Raw genomic sequence first — 13,836 nt, forward strand, 5'->3', positions numbered from 1 at the left:
GTAAAAAAAAAAAAGATCGTAAAACAGTAGAAGACTGTAAAAATGCTACAGTAGAAACCTGGTTAACAATAAGTTTCCGTGGTATATATGGTGAATGACTGTAATTACATTGGAAGTTAAAAAGAAGTTACTGTATAATTTAAAAAATTATAATTATTTATAAAAAATTATAAATATATTAATTGAAAGACTGTAAATTGACACTCATAGAATTCCCTGCATGACATATTTTTAATGTATTTTTCATTGAAATAACTATGTTTCTTAGTTTTCTCTCATCAGTTGTGAACATTAGGGTTTCTGGTGGTTATCAGTGTATTACAGTGGTAAAAAACAGACGTTAGTACTTCAATAGGTTGGTATATTAACTAATTATATTAATTAAATTTGTTTTTTATTGTGAATTCAAGTTAAAGGGATAATTCACCCAAAAATGAAAATTCTGTCATTAATTACTCACCCTCGTGTCGTTCCAAACCTGTAAGACCTTCGTTCATCTTCAGAACACAAATTAAGATATTTTTGATGAATTCTGAGAGCTCTCTGACTCTTCATAGACAGCAAGGATCCTAACATGATCAAGGCACAGAAACATAGCAAGGAGATCAGTAAAATAATCAACCGTAATTTTACGAAGCTATGAGAAAACTTTTTGTGCGCAAAAAGAAACCCCGACTTTATTAAACAATTTTTCTCCTAAATAAAGTCTTTTTTTTTTTTTTTCCTTTTAGTTATTAAATAAAAAAAAGTTCTACTGACCTCTTATTTTAAATGTAGATGCTGGAGTAGTGTCACAGTTCCGGTCCGTGGTCTTCGGTCTGCTCGCCACCAGAGGTCGCCTTCTGATTATATTGACTCTCACACTACACGGACTTCCACTTTACCACGGACTACATTTCCCATGCTCCATTTCACTGATTACGTTTACACCTGCAGCCAATTACACACACTATAAAAATCAGTCTCAAACAACCATTCAATGCTGAGTAGTGTCTGCGTTTATCACTCTCCTAGCGATAGCAACTTTACAGAGTCATTCCGTGTTTCCTGAATTCTAGTCTAGTGTGTCCTGTTTAACCTGTGTCTTGATTCTAGCCTGGTTTACCACGTCCTGTCTGATCTCTGCCTGCCCTGTAGCTTATAGCCTGTCTTGGATTTACCCTTTGCCTTGCTGTTTTGGACTGTGTTTGCACCTCGCCTGGACTATGGTGTCAAATCTATGCCATTAATAACCGAGCACACCACTTATGCTGGCGCGCGGTAAATCACTTCCGCGAGAGGAAAACAGATCTACACGAAAGGAAACCCGCGAGCTAATTTCAAACAATTGTCCTCTGCAAGCAATACAAGCCCTCACGCACACGTGATCATTCCCCACATCCTCACGCTCAATCTTCTCTCACCTGCTCGTGCGAACACTTCTATTTTTGTCATTCCTAGGAGCGGGGCTTGCTGTTTTAATTGTTATCCCTAACGCCATTGGTTACTTCCCCTTTTCCGGAAGTCAGCTATGATTGGATGCCTGTGAAAAGGCGATTCATAATTTACATGTGACCTGAGACATCAACAGACCAGATGCATGCAAGTTGTCATTTTATTTATTTTATTTTTTTATAAATATAACATGGCTGTTCTAATGAAAATTAATTGCATGCATTGTCAGTAGAATACATCATTAGTTGAAAGTTTATTAACATAAATTCTTCTGTTTACTAGTGATTGCAATCTTGTGATGTTACAAAGATAAAACAGGACCATAAACCCTTTTTATAGATTGTAATGACACGTTTCCACAGTTATTAGCATGGTAAATCTACCAAAAAGGTTACAGTATATTTGAATTATTCATACAACATAAAGCTTGGGCTATATTAACTTTGCAAAATGAAAATAAAATAAAACTGTTAGTCAACTTGTTGCTTTATGCTGAATTAGTTGTAGTTCACCACTATATGCTTACCCAACCAAATTTATATTTCTCTTTACAACCTCAAAGTTGGATAATGCTGTGAGAGCCATTAAGGATGACATGCCTGCTGCTGGTTACAGAATGGTCAGAGGGAGGTTGCTGTCTTTAGGCATACGTGTGCAATGGCCAAGAATAGCTGCCTCAATGCACAGAGTCGATTCAATTGGAATCCTTTCAAGATTGGCTAGATTGGGATGTGTAGTGCGAAGAACGTACTCTGTTCCAGGGCCCCTTTCCCTTGTGCACATAGACACAAATCATAAATTGATACGGTAAGTTCTTCAGTTTATACGCAGACACATTAAACACTTTTATAGAAAATGTAACAATTTGTTAAGTAAATTGCTACTCTTTTCTAACAATAGAAAAAAGCTACAGGAATTGTAGGACAAAAGAAAATGACAGTACAATTAGAAAATTGTCTTGTGAAGAGATACAACATCATAATATCTGGTGGTGTGGATGGTTATTCCAGGAAGGTATGTTTTCACTTATTGTTTCTGTAAAAAAAAACAGGTTGCACCAAGAGCAGTCCAGTCTCCATAATGTATAAGAATGATTCCTGTATCTTGAAAATGATCCTGTAATACATTAATTTCAAATCTATATGTTCTCCTACCTATATGTACTTATTGTTGCATTCTTTTTCTTTTGTATTTTCAGGTTATGTACCTGAATGCAGCAAACAATAACCAGGCATCAACAGCATACCACTTCTTCTCCGAGGCAGTTCAAAAATTTGGTTTACCTTCACGGTGTGCATAGTAACAAGAAATAAACAAAAAACACAAATTGTATGTCTGTCAATAATTTCATTTATTTATTTATTTTTAACACAAGGGTGAGGGGAGACCAAGGAGTGGAAAATGTACAGATAGCCAGGTTCATGTTTTCCTCAAGACCGGGTACTGACCGGGGAAGTTTCATAGCTGGTAAAAGTGTCCACAATCAAAGGTAAAGTACAATTGTCTGCAATTTCTAAAATATCAAAGAACTAAAATGTGTATTTTCAGTAATCTATACTACCTGTCCAAACAATAGTTGCTGTTAAAATTTAAATGAGCAAATACTTGAGAGTCTATGACCGGATCTTTATTGCAGTGATTAGTATGTTTCTGGCTTTTTATATGTTTGGCAGCAGTTATTTTAACCCTTAAAGATGCAGTGTGTAGCTTTTTATTTCTTAAACAACCATGTTGAAAGATACAATAATATTATTCAAATAAACAACCACAGAATATAACACAAGTGTGATCATGTCGTAATTTTGTATCAATATTTTTTAAATTTGTTCACATACTTGTGAAATCCTATAACCCCAAAAAATAACTAATACTAACACATACAGTAACTTGTGGACTCCAGACATCTTGTCAGCTTCCAAGGAGTTGTTTTGAAAGGATCCAGTAGGATCATATTATTGTGTTGAACAGCCCCAACATACTCTGAACTGTCAAATAACTGCACTTGGTACATCAACTTAATGCTAAAATGAGATGATAATATATCAGTTTTTTGGGGGGTTTTCTCACCATAAGCATCCAGTGATGGGGTTTATTTACAATATGCAAAATAAGGTTAAGCCTTGTAGGATCAGTCTGAAACACAAACTGTACATAATCTACTGCAATCACAATATTAAAGTATTATTAGTTGCTGGCTTTATTACAACTACATGCAAGCACATCTGTTTTCTTACCTTCGGTTTTGTCTTTTCATTTTTATTTTTATTTATTATTGTTTTTTTTTCTTTCAGATTTGGACATTTCAAATGAATCGACAAACAGGGCCTGCTCCTGATGAGTCTTGTTGTATCTTCTCATGAGAATGAACAAATATGAATTCCCAACCTTGGAGTAAAAAGTACATGTCATGCAAAGTTATCATGTAAATGCTGAAATGATGTGTTTGCTACTGTCTATTATAACTGGACTTGACAATGAGCTACAAAACTCATATCAAATCAGAAAGCACTGTTGAACTGTGCCTTTTTTCTTACCTCACTTTCCAGCTCCCAGGCATATCTAATGTCTGCAGATAATAAATGCATTAGGATATTTATCTTATATACCCAGCTATCCACAAGGTCAGTAGATTTCCCCTCAACCCTGATCACTGTAAAAAGACCAAGGAAGTCAGGATCAGGTTTTCCCCCTTTACCTTGCTGTGATTGAATGTTTTGTCTCCATACAAGATCACCAGTGTTGTACAATGTGCCATTTATCAGTCCATTCTTGTCTTTTTTTCTACTGCATCCTGATTTTCTTTCCGTAAAACCTGGAAAATTTGTTCATGCTTTTTTATCCCAGAAATGACCTGCTCTTCTGCAATCACTTCCTTTGCACTGTCAACCCAAACATAATAATAATAATAAAAAAAGTTAAATTATTTAAATACGGGATCAGAAATCTTAGCTCAGGAATGGGCAGAGACAATGAAACTTAAGATAAAAAATTATAAACTTAGATAAAAAATAATTTTCTCACACCTGGCAGTTCTCTGGGATTTCTAAAGGGCATCCCCAGTTTTATTTAACCACAGTGAGCTCCAAATGAACTGCAGTGAAATTCTTTGAACACCTGGTCAGCTGCTTCTGAGCCACAAATAACCTTTCAATCAAACAACAAACGAAAATGAGAGACTCATTCGGTCCGTGTACTTTTGCATCCATTCGTTTTTCGTTTTTTAACCCAGACTAAAAAAAAAGAAAAAAGAGCGGATATTGTATTTTTAAATGCTATGCTGAAAACCAAAACTGAAATTTGTAGGGTTTGATACATAAATATAATTTTAATTTAGCTCAAAGGGAATCATTTATGATTTTATAGGGAATTTGAACAGAATCACTGTTTTGCGGCTGTTCACGGAGTCGGCAGCGATTCACTGAACGAGCCGTATAACATTAATTCTGCACTGGATATTAAAATCCAAAATATAGTGAAAACACTATTAATAAGCACAGTAACCAGATCGGCAGATTAAGACATTAACTTGTAAGCACAAAACACAAGATACTTCTCTTTTAAATATAAATACGACTTTATTTATATAAACCTAAGACATAAACTAATCTAACATGAACACAAGCATTCACACATTCACACGTTGCAAAAAGAGAGAAAGGATGAGTTTAAGAGAATGAGAATGTGAAATCCCAAGTTTATAGCAATATGTGCTATTGCATAGACCTGAACAACCATCAATCACTTAATTAACCCTCGCACTGAGTTTCTCAATGAGGCTAAAATTTATATTAAATGCACCAGTTCAGTTAGAATCTGGAGTTGTTTTACTTGCGTTGCCTTGTGTTACAGGGATTCCCTTCTGTCTTCGTCGTCGTTGCAGGAAAGGGGTTTTCCCGAGTTGGTGATTGGCTGGAAGTTCAGTAGTCTTTGAAGTGATGTCTTGGGAAGCCAATGGTTGGGCGTTGGCTGAGGATGGTCTTGAGTCAGTTGCTGGTTGAAGTTTGAAGCGGGTGCAGTCGGAGCTGGACTTTGCGGCAAACTTAACTTTTGAACACGAGACTCAACGGAAAGAAAAGAAACTAAAGTAAAAGAATAAAATGAGTAACGAGACTAGGTGGTTTTTCTTCTCATCGTGGTGTTAAGTAGCAACTGGCCTGTAGGCCAGAGCACGCTCAAAGAGCGCTAAAACAGCGTCAAAACGCAGTGACGAAGAAGAAGAGGAGAAGGAAGAAGGGAAGAAGGAAGAAGGCGATTTGATGGTGTCCTGAGGTTTTAAACTCGGCTTTTGGACACATCCCATCTGGTGTCTTGACCAATTAGATAGGCTATTATCTTAGCTAGGGTTGTTCCTTCCATCATAAATCAGCATGTTATCTGGTCACATGGTCTGACTTTTCACACTCTTGCAAAGTATAATTTCGGATGTGATTTCTATAACCAGAATATGATACATTTGACAAAGAATCAGTTGGAAGAAACGTTTCAAGCTAGAATTGTCAAGCTCATACATACCAAACATGAATAAACCTTAAAGTCATTCAATAGTTATTAAAAAGACATACATAATATGTGCTTAAAACATGATAGTCTAATGTGTGGTTACATACATAATACAGTGTTATGTCTAGCAATGTCCTTTTAGGATGGTTTTATGTGCATATGAAAAGAAAGTCTCTGTATAGTTCTGTGGAGACCAAAAGACATGTTCTTTGGACAGAGGAATTTCAGTCTGGTTCTTTTGTCTTCTATGTGTGGGGAAAAGTCAATCTAAAGAAGCTTGTGATTTCTCTTGTGGAACACATGTGATGGCCATCTCTTTGACCATTAATCTTGATTATTTACCCCAAATTTGACGATCTCCTTCCTACGTTGGACTTATCAATAAGTGTTCTTTTGTCTTAAATGTTGCAAGCTGTTCTGGAAGAGGCTTGTTGGTTAGGCTTGCTCCAGAAATCGGAGATAGGAATCTTTACGATGTTGTCCTGTTCTCCTGGAATTTCAGCTCCTCATGTTTCGATGTTCTGAATGAATCTTAGTTTTGTCTGACTCGTTCTGACGCTACAGCACGGATGGACTCATAGAGGATGAACTGCACTTCCTCAAGGAGTGTAACAAATATAAAAACATTTGAGACACTTATTTCACCCAAATAGCTCAAATTGTACCTGAATTCCAGCATGAGAGCCAAATAGACAAACTATGAGGGACAAACTATGCAACATTATGAGGGACAAAGGCTGAACCCTCTTTTATCTATCACTGCTGTCTGTAATCATTTACCTTGTATTTTGCTATTGTTGTTGTGTTATATGTGATATATATGTATAATATGGCCATGTATTTATTTCCCCCCTCTTATTTATTTATCTATATGCCTGTATAACTTGTTCATTGTTTATTGCTTTGGCAGCAATGTGCCAAATTCTGTAAAAAAATATCCTAAATAATGCATGCAGGGCAGAATTAGGCAAATATCCACTGAAAAGGGCAAATTCTGGAAGCATTTACTCAGCGACCCCGATTCATACCTTTTATAAAGCCCTGTTATACCAAGAGCAGAGCAATGGAAGCAATCCCCTCTCTCAGCTGGTCCAGAGCTTCACTAACATTGACTGACCCCCATCACACTGATGCACTGGACCAAAGCAATACTGCCAAACAAATTAAATTGAACCAAATTACAAAGCAAATGAAACAAAATTACAACCACAAAGTAAAATGCAATGTTATTTGGCCCTAAAAAGACTATCTGTACAAAGTAACATAAAAACCTTGTCCAGGTACAGACTCAGTGGACACAGACACAGGAAAACATAGCTGCCACAGGAAGAGAGGCTGTGTCCACACTGCCTTCAAAACAAAATCGAGACACTTGCACTTTCTCACAGAATTCACAAAATACTCACAAATTTGGGAACATTTTATCATAAATTTATACATGTATACCAGAAATTGTAGCCTCTGTCAAATGATGAGAAATTGCCCATCTTACTAGTGGAATGTGCAGACTGTCCCCACAAGGGGAAAAAATTATGTTAATCTGAAAGTGAAACAATGCAAACAGGTTTTCTGTAAGGGGTAGGATTGGATTAGGAGATAGAAAATATTGTTTGGTCAGTATAAAAAAGTAGAAGTCTATGGAAAGTCCCCACAATTTACAGAATCAGATGTGTGTGTGTGTGTGTGAGTGTGTGTGTGAGTGAGTGACACAGTCACTATTAGGGATGCACCATTACTACTTTTTTAAAGATGAATACAATTACAAATATTTTCTTTCTGAAGAAAACAGAAAACACTTTTTGTACTGCACTGTAAACAGGGTCAGAAGTTAGTGGGATTTTTAAAGATAACTCGTATGAGGCATTTATTACCTTTATTGAGGACTTTAGGAATAACAGACAAATATGTATAAAGAAGTATGAACATATGCACACTTTTACTGTTGCTCTTTCTCTTCTTTCTTGATGTGTTCAGAGAAACTGTTGGATCCCAGCCTGCATTTCTTTCATGTGCCAGTAATGAACTGCCCAAAGCCCTGCGTAAGCTACAAAGCTTTCTGAAGATTCCAGACAATGTATAAGTGGAGTAAGAGTTTGATTTCATAGTTAATGGTTTTCATTGTGTTGGCTGATTTCTTTTTATTATGTTTTAGAAAACCTCAAGGAAAATAGCGACAGCAATGGTCTGGACCACTTCTTTGGTCTTCTTGGTGGGTTGTTGGTTGTTGGCCACAGGCCAGGTGTCATCCTCAACCTCACCACAGAAGAAGAGGGACAGGATGGCCATGCCATGTTTGTAAGTGTTTTAGTAGTCATTAAGTTTTTTTTTCCACATTTGTTTGTTTAAATATATGATCATATACTTATTCATAATTATTTTACTGTACAAAACAGAAGTACAAATACATGAGCGAGTTTCTGAAACTACAGAAAACGTTTGAGGGGGGCCATTCATCCATTTTTTTTTTTAATAAAAAGGGTGAGCTGTACAAAGGCCTCCTCAAGGCTTTTTCAAAAGTGTGGGTAAACATGGGCCTGCCAAAGCCAGCACCCACTTTTATGGCCCTGAGGACCTCAATGTCCACACAAGTGTAAATTGTGATATTGATTATTGTGTTGGTTGACAATATGAGCTAGTGTAAGAACTAGTATTGAAGAAGATTCAATGCATGAAAAGATGTATATCTGGACTAGAACAATCCTGAATACACCACTGAATTTTGGTAGAAACCTGGAGTATTACTGACCAGTCATAATTATACCAATCTGAATGTATAAAGGTGTATTTACTCAGCCAAGTTAAGGCTGCTCTGTGCCAGCTCAAAATTCTGTGTTTCTGACTGACATCAGCGCCTTGTATCAAAGGTGATGCTGATACTGTGGTTCAGTGTAAATGAAATGCAAATTAGTGCTGCCCTAAGCAGCACTGTTGTCATGACAACCACAAAGGCATGCACACACACACACACACATCTTTGGAGTTCATCACTCTTCAAACCCTGAAGAACGTGATCACAAGTTTCCAAACCTTGAAACCATCAAGACTTTCATCCGAGACTGCATCCGGACACTCGTCAACGACAATGGCAATGCAAGTATCGTACAGTTAACTAAACAAAGGTTTTGTATAAGCTGTAGACCCCATTGCAAAACGGCGCTGATTGTTTCACTCAAAGGTTAACTGACTCCATAGCTTCATTCCCTGTTCTTCTAATGATTTCTTTCATCCACTTTGCTCCCTTTTGTATGTACATATAAGTGATTGTGTGTTTGTTTATTTAGACTAGTTATGTGTTAGCGTTTAGTTAATAAAACTCTTGTGCACAAATTACACGTGTTTGTGATTCTGCCTTGTAAATTAATGTCCCTTCACGATTCCGATCTAGCTACATGCTATAATGCATTAGTAGGCAACTGTGAGAAGGTTGTTTTCTGTGGCCACAAAAATATCCTTTCTTAGAGTTGATGTGAAATTACACTAAATGTTCGCTGGACGAACAGATTAGTTGATGGCAATTTAATTCTGCTACAGTTACTACTGGCAGTCAGTATAAATAATTGTAATTAATCATAATTAATTTTAATTATTTATAGACATTCCCTTTTGAGCTAATTTGCAAGAGTGTAATTATACATTTAGGTACTGAGTAATATTAATTAGCTGCATGTACTTACTATATGGTTTGGGTTAGGATTAGAGTTTGGGTTAGGGTTACTTGCATGTAATTATGCATAATTTATTGTTATTATACTAGTAAGTACATGTAACGTGTAACAAGGATACCTTAAAATCAAGCGTTACTGAGCATTCTTGATTGACAGTTTATGTTAACTAATGTTAAATAATAGAGCCTTAATGTAAAGTGCAACCGAACAATAAATAATCAAAACATTTTCAAACAATATCTAGGGAATGTTGTAGTCCAGATTAAAATGTAAAAAAGTTTGAAAATAAATAGCCTATTAAGTATTCAGTGCTGTGATAAACACCATAGCGAAATCTGGGGTAACGGCTGCATTTCTGCTGTTCCATCAGCGCCATCTGCTGTCAGAGAGTGAATGTGCACTTTCATTAGCGAGTCTCCTTCATTTGTTCCTGTTGGGCTTGTTTACAACAGAGTGTGCTATGCGTCTTTGACGCAGCATACAGTGGAGTTGTGCATTTTAACCATTTGATCGGAAAAGTATTCATAAAATGCATTCAGAAAACCTGAATAATTTGTACGTTATTTTGAAGTTAGATAAATAATATTGTACATGTTCATTATAGTGATATATCCTATTACCTAATACCAACATATGTTTAATCTACAACTAATAATTTACTTTTGACTGTTAAAATACATACTTCATGTTATGAAATGGTATTTTACTTGTACTAAATTACAATTACCAGGCAGATGGTTTTCCTTATCCACATATGGGATGGTGTGAGGCTCATGATGGATCTGTAGTACTGTGGGCAAGATGAACTGACTGGAACACTCTCAGAGCAAGGACTCTGCTTACTGCTACGCCTGCAGACACTTCAGTCTTCTGAACTCTGGTGATTCAGTCTTTACATCTGTTGAGGGTTTTCGAAAAAGGCCTGGAAAACTGGAAAAAGGCCACTTACAAAGAACGGAGGGTTTGCCGCTCATACAAAATCAGAATCTCACATCAATGCAATGCTTGCATGCACAGAGTATAAAAGATCAGCTACAACCAGCTCTTCTCTGCTGAGCTCTTTAAGTAATGAATACAGTAAATTGGTCAAGGCAAATCGTGAATATATAAAGACAGTTGCTGAGGTATTGCTACTTACAGCAACACAGAATATAGCTCAGCGAGGCCACAGAGATACAGATGGTAATAAGGGTAATTTTCTTGCTATAATGGAATTGATCGCTAAACATGATGAAACTGTTAAAAGAAAGATGTCAAACAACACAATGCAACATACACAGGTCACGGGACACAAAACTGAAATTTTGGATAATCTTCACAAAATAATAGAACTTTGATGAATTTTGAAGCCTAAATAAAAGTGCCAGAACTGAAAAGCTAAACTTAGGCTATTAACGAACTACAGCACCACCGTCGCTCGCCTTCAGCGTCACCAGCACCGCACTCCCGACAACTGTTTCAAACTTATTTTTAACATGTTCAGTGAAAAGAATTTACTCTGTATATGAATTTTAATCCACACTACATGAACCGTTTCATATAAACTGGAATAAATACAAAACTAGAGCCAAACTAAAACTGAAATGAGACATTAGTAATGAATAGTATAGTGAATAAATGAAATAGTCTTAACTAAAGGACATTTAAAGCACGTATTTCTGTACATTTCGAAATAAGGTGCATTAAAAGGCAATAAATCCTTGATTAATATTAATATTTTAATTAAAAACCTATCCCTGCGTATTTAACATATTTAAAATAACTGCAGAGTGAGCGAGTTTTTGGATATGGTAAGATTACATTTATTTTACAACAAAGCACCACATTTCAGCTATCAGTTTGTTAGGGTGGATACACAAAATGTTATTTTATCCTTGCTTCAAGGAAATCCTCAGTCACTATGCTTTCTAACAGCTTCATGTTGCGGTAAACATTTAATTTTAACGTGGCTTTAAGCACTATGCATCATTAAAGTTTCACTTTCACCACGTAAAGTCAGTAAATGTGGTGTTTACCTGTAATAATTGTAATATGAGTTTACCTTATAGTCTGAACCCAGAGTCTCTGTATCAGTGGGAAAGCGATAAACTCGAGCTTCTTCCATCCGAAGTCATGTCTCGCATTTCGGAGGGAAAGCAAAAAAATAAAAACATTGTCGAACAACAATATAAAATGCGGGAAACTATTAATTGGTTATTCTAAAATTAATTGTAATTACAAATTATGCTACAACTGGAAAATACTGTAAATTGATAAACAGTTCGGCGTGATGACGCTATGGTCACGTTTGTTAACGCATTAAATATGTTGTTCCCTCAACATAAGAAGTCGTGGCTATGACAAAACTAAGTTAACCGAAGACGTCCCCTCACAGGCACCGTAATATTCCCCAACATTAGCTCTCGCTATCTTTGATCACAGGCAAGCGATTGTAAAATCAAAATTCTAAAAAATGAAGGGGTTACCTTACCTACAGCATTCACTGAATCTTGCACTCAGTGTGTGCGCGCGCATCCATGTTGCCTAGTAACGAACGAGCTTGCAGCTGGATCACATAATTTCTGATTGGCTCATTTCACTCCGTGTAACTCGAGACAGAGAACTTCTCTCTGAATGCCTGAGCCTCGTCCGTTAATTGTACAACGGGACAAGTTCATCTCAGAGAGAGAAATACATCACAGTCGGGATGTTGCTTGTCATTTGATCGTTTACAAGAGGTTCACAGGAAAAACAAACCAAAAGAACCAGTTCGTAATCCGTTTGGATCGCTGTAAACCAAAGAATACAACTTCTGTCTTATTTATCGGCAAGTCCAGTATGTCCTTCTCATAATATGATGCTGTCAATATTAGATGTGTGTGGTATAGCCTACTGAACTCGAACTAGAGGAGTCAGGAACAATTTATGAATGGCTAACATTTAACATTAAATGTATTAATTATACACATTTCTGCTTATTGGAATCTATTCCCTAACAGCATCGATGTTTGTAGACGCAGCTGTAGATACCAGTTGCTCTTCGTGGGCACGGTTCACCGGTGTTTTGCTCATCGTTACGGACGAATAAAACAATTTATTAATATTTTCAATAAACATATTACATATACAACTACATTTACATCAGTTGCTTTTATCAAAAGTGTATAATTCACAATTATTTGTAGTCTTTTGAAAATTAACCATGATTTTACCACAGTATTTGCAGTAAAAACAAAATCAACCGTAGTTTTACTACAATAACCATAGTTTAACTATGACTGATGCAGTAAAACCGTAGTAAGTACAAAAATAACCATTTGGAGTAAAACCATAGTAACTACAAAATTTACCATGATTTCAAAAATTATGGTTACTATCACAGAGTATTCCTGAATCACTTTTTATACCATATAACAGAAAATATTAATATTCAGCTAATAGTTAAGCCTATTATACATACACTGCATCTCAGTTAGGTATCTGGTAACAGGTAGGTAAGATGTCTTTGGAAATGAGCATCTGTTAAATGCCTTAAATGTAAATGATGTAGATCAATTTAAACTTGAGCTGCTTCATAATCATATTGTTCAAGTTTTGATTTACTATGGTTTTGTACAGGTCAGTTAGAGATTGAGAAACCAGAATGTCTCACACTGTCATACCCATGAACTCTTCAACGCTCTTCAACAAACAGCTCCTGATACGACGGTGACCAATGCACCTGTGCCTGTTTATGTTCAACAGGTGGAGGGAGCTTCACCTCTTCAAGGACTTCAGGCATTTCTGAAAGGACAACCGAAAGATCTTGGGGTGAGAAATGTTTTTTAATTGCAGATTGTTTTTTTTGTTTTTGTGCATGTCAGTGTGAGGTAAGAAATGTACATGAATAAATTCTAAACGAGGCGCGGTGCACACATTAACAAAGCATACGCAATTTTTGTTGAAGAATGTGACTTATTGTCTTTGTGACAGAGCAGGAAACACACCAGTATAAGATCAGGTTTATCATTTTAAGAGTAAAATGGTAAACTTTAAAGTGGATCAGTCACAGAGAAGAATGTTTTAGGAGTTGCAAATTATCAAAAAAGTAATAAACCAATCTTGCACATCCGTAAATATAATGACATTCATAGTTCCACACCTGCAGAATAATTACATCTGCCATAAATCTATATTGTATATTTCATATTGTTCCACAATATAAAAGACTCTTGTCATATTCACATTTTCTGCATTCTTGTCTCTCACAGATGGTCCA

Source organism: Onychostoma macrolepis, chromosome 04, assembly GCF_012432095.1.
Source record: "Onychostoma macrolepis isolate SWU-2019 chromosome 04, ASM1243209v1, whole genome shotgun sequence".
Taxonomy (NCBI): Eukaryota; Metazoa; Chordata; class Actinopteri; order Cypriniformes; family Cyprinidae; genus Onychostoma; species Onychostoma macrolepis.